Here is a 4,369-nt window from a genome sequence, read left to right on the forward strand (position 1 = left end):
CAGGTCTTGGGTCTCCACATCTTGTGTTCCTGCCATCTAGCCCCACTCTCTTGAAGTTTCCAGGCTTCTTCTTGCTTCTGTCACAACTTACCCCTCCTGGGTCCTGCTCTCTTGAGAAGGGCAGTGACCTTTGAAGCCACGCATCCCACCTCCCTGGGAGGCGTTTGGTGCATCGACTGGGCCCAGAGGTTGGGCGGCCTGGCCTCTGAGCTCAGTTCTATCACTCACAGCCGCTCGACCTTGTTAAGTCACTTACCATCTTGTGCCTCTGTTTCCCCTTCTGTAAACTGGGGGTGACAGTAATATTGCCCCTCTTAAAGAACGTGTAACAGTTAAATGAAGTCATACACATAGAGCCTCGGAACTGAGCCCTACACAGAGGAGCAACAAAGGAACATCGCTGTCATTGTAGGGATGGCCTGTCCTCCTAGCCATCTTGCCCTGAAGGCCACACGGCATCTCCCGCCGACCCTCCTCCCTTCCCACACGCCACTGCTCCCCTCAGCTGCAGCACCCGCCACGATCCCTGAAGCCAACGAACTAACGAACCACATCCTCCTGGTGGGAATGCTTTCTTTCCTCGGAAAATCCCTCTCCACAGCCGCCTCCTCTGAGAAGCCTTCCTGGATTCCCGGCCCAGCAGCAAGCTAACACTGGAGCGATACCACTGGGAGGTCAGGTGGCAGGGAGCCAACTCACAAGCCACGTGGAGCCATTTTAGAAGCAAATCTCCAGCCCCGGGTGAGACTTGCCACTGATGTCTCAACTGCAACCACCTGGAACCTAAGCTGGAACCACCCAGCTGCATCACTCCCAAGTTCCCAAGCCACAGAGAGCAAGGTCGTAAGTACTCTTGTGGGTTTTTTATGTTTGTTTGTTGGTTGGTTTATATATTTTATTTATTTATTTATTTGTTTGTTTGTTTGTTTGTTTTTATTTAATTTTTGTCCAAAGCTTTTATTCCCATGCTTGGTACAGTATCCATACAAGCAGCTGGCCCTAAACAGTAGCTGTTCTCAAATAGGTCACTGCCACACCTCGGCCAGGTGAGTTAAATTCATGCAGCCTCAGGACCGAGACCAGCTCCTGTCAAGTAGACCGCGGTCCTCAAACTGCTCCCGGCCCCTCACTGCCCTCCCTTCGGGGCCCCCCACGACGCGGTTAACCCGCAGGTCCCGATGATCACGTGAGAGGACAGCACTTCCACAAAAGGAACAGGAACGTGCGGACACGGAGTAGCAGGGCCTATAGGACGTCTCCCCAGGGCCCTTTCCATAAGGACCCCGACCTGCTCGCAGCCGGGTGTCCCCGTGTTGCTCACGGTTACAAGGGCCGCGGGGGGGAGGACCTGGCGGCCCCAGTTATGCGCAAGCGCGTGCGTGCTGCCTGAACCCGGCGCCACGCGCAGGCGCGGCAGGGGCTCAAAGGCAGCGCGTAATGTTTATTTATTTTTGAGAGAGAGAGAGAGAGAGAGGGCGCAAGCGGCCGCGCAGAGAGAGAAGGAGAAGGAGAATCCCGAGCGGGCTCGGCACTGTCAGCGCAGAGCCCAACACGGGGCTCGAACTCACCGACTGTGAGATCATGACCTGAGCCGAAACCAAGAGTCAGATGCTTAACCAACCGAGCCTCGTAAGTACTCTTGTTTTAAGCTAAGTGTTGGGATGACTTTTTAATGCTGTAATAGATGACTAATGTCGCGTATAAAACCCCACCAGAGGGCATTGCGCTCTGATGGGGTGACTGTGAGGTGGTGCTCCGCCGGAGTCCTGGGGTGTCCCCATGGGATTACTGCCCGTATCTCACTCTCCCACCCCATATCCTTCCCTCCCAAATAAGCCACTTGTCCTCAAATCCTTGTCTCTGAGTCAGCTTCTAGAGGCCCAAACGAAGACACAGGGAATGTCAGTCTCCACCATGTGGTCCTGCCTCCTCTCTGAGTATCACTGCGGGGGGGGGGGGGGGGGGGGGGGGGGGGGGGGGGTTGCTGCACACACACAGCTCATCCAGCCCTGAGGGCCTGCTTCTTCTATGGGTCTCTCACCTCCCGGGAAACTCACCTCCTCTTTCCTGAGCAGAAAATCCCTCCTGAATCCAGGCTGGTGTCAGCACTTAAGGCCTGAGGATCCCAAGGGCACCCCAAACCCTTCCCTGTCCACTCCTGTTCCCAGCATGCGTCCAAGAGTTCCTACCAGTGTAGAGAATCTGCCCTTCACTCCCACTCTGCAGCTGGCATAAATACAGTCTCCCCACAGTGGATTAGTTTTCAAATGTATGGAGATGGTGTGATAAATAACTTTTAAATTCTTTTTTAAAATGTGGGGTGCCTTTGCACCCCAATGTTTATGGTAGCACTATTGACAATAGCCAATGTATGGGAAGAGCCCAAATGTCCATCGACAGATGAATGGATAAAAAAGAGGTGAGATATATGTGTATACACAGTGGAATATTAGCAATAAAAAAGAATGAAATCTTGCCATTTGCAACAATGAGGGTGGAACTAGAGTGTAATATGCTAAGTGAAATTAGAGAAAGACAAATATATGACTTCACTCATGTAGAATTTAAGATACAGATGAACATAAGGGAAGCAAAAATAATATAAAAGCGGGGGGGGGGGCAAAGCGTAAGAGACTCTTAAATATAGAGAACAAACTGAGGGTTGCTGCAGAGGTTGTGGGTGGGGGGATGGGCTAAATGGATAAGCGGCATTAAGGAATCTACTCCTGAAATCATTGTTGCACTATATGCTAACTAACTGAGGTATAACTTTAAAAAAAAAAAAGTGTGCCTGAATTCATTCGAATAGCTGTTTGTTCTCTACTGGTGTCTCCATCCACAGGCTAAGTGGATTTTTCTGACATTACAAAGGGGTCCTCCCCCTGATTAAGGTTGGGGCCCCGTGGTGCAACATAGGCCATTAACCCAGGGTAGCAGTGTGGTGACAGCCGTGGGCAGTGCCAGTTTAGGAAGGGAATTGGGAGGTGGGGGAGGCTACCTCACAGGTGATGTCCAGGTTTCCCAGGATACGTGAGACTCCAAACGGCGATCTTGCCGTCAGACGTGGGGTCTGATTTGTGTTCTGAAGTTGAGGTCACTGAGGCCTCTGTGGCATCTGCATCAGCTGTCCCTGTGTCAGGACTTTTTGCCTCGGTCCTGGTTGTTGACTTTTCTGCTCTTGATTTGGGGGTTGGGGGGGGGGGGGTCTGCAGCATCTGGGACCTCCAACAGGTCTGTTGTCTACAGTTGTGCAGGGTCATAGACACATGGGCCTAGAGGGTTCCATGCACAGGGATTTCTCCAGAGCATTCCTGCCTTCCTGCTATTTTCATGCTTTTCATTTGCTTGTCTGTGTCCCTCCAACCCTGAGCCCCATGTGAGCTGAGTCTTTATCACCCCTGTGCTGCGTGCCCAGCTGAGGCCGAGCCATCAACATGGCCACCAGAACCATCACACCAGCCACACGTGTGATCTAAATCCTCTAAGAGCCATTTTAAAACAGCAAATGCAGCAGAGGAGATGGATTTTAACATTATATTTTATGTAATCCAAAATACCCAAAATGTTTATCATTCCAGCATATGATCAATGTAAGATTTATTAATGAAATGTTTTACTTACTGCATATCCCTATTCAGACCCCTAAATTTTCACCAGAAACACCTGATCTGTATTTAGACTTCATAAAATTTGTGGTTGAAAAAAACAGATTCATGGGGCGCCTGGGTGGCTCAGTTGGTTAAGCGTCTGACTTCTGCTCAGGTCATGATCTTGCAGTTCGTGAGGTCGAGCCCCGCGTTGGGCTCTGACAGCACAGAGCCTGGAGCCTGTTCAGATTCTGTGTCTCCTCCTCTCTCTGCGCCTCCCCCACTCATACTCTTTCTCTCTCTCTCTCTCTCAAACATAAATAAACATTAAAAAAAAATTTTTTTTTAAGCAGATTCAAATGTCCAAGTTGTTCCAAACATCCTTGAGGGTTTTCCAAGAACTGTGTCAAGCATCTACTTTAACATTTAAATGAATGCAAAACAAACAAAAATTTTAAATGAAGCGTTCAGCTCCTTGGTCACTCTAACAACATTTGGGGCCAGTGACCACTCTACTGGGCAGCGTAGATGGAGAACATCCCACTGGGCAGAGACTTCTGTTGGACACAACAGATCCCAGCCTTCATGTTCTTTGGACAGGGGTGCTTATTAACAATGAGTTGGGACCCGTCTGGACGCTGACTCAGACCCTCACCTCACCCCCGAGGGGTTTGGGGTGGAGACGCACGCTCCGCCTGGCACCCCCACCCGTGAAACTCGTAATGCCTTTACAACCCTCAAACACAATTCTGCAAAGGACGTGGGCAAGAAAGCCCAGAATG

At 50.5% G+C, this 4,369-nt stretch overlaps 1 non-coding gene across 1 annotated transcript; it reads right to left on the bottom strand.

The window, feature by feature from the left end:
- Positions 1 to 1,308: 1,308 nt before the first annotated feature.
- LOC132689836 (small nucleolar RNA SNORA76) lies at positions 1,309 to 1,434 on the bottom strand. The gene has a single exon (XR_009615181.3). It is a non-coding gene; the product is annotated as a small nucleolar RNA SNORA76 (small nucleolar RNA).
- Between the last annotated feature and the right edge of the window lie 2,935 nt (positions 1,435 to 4,369).

Source organism: Panthera onca, chromosome E3 (assembly GCF_046562875.1).
Source record: "Panthera onca isolate mPanOnc1 chromosome E3, mPanOnc1 haplotype 2, whole genome shotgun sequence".
NCBI classification, from domain to species: Eukaryota; Metazoa; Chordata; class Mammalia; order Carnivora; family Felidae; genus Panthera; species Panthera onca.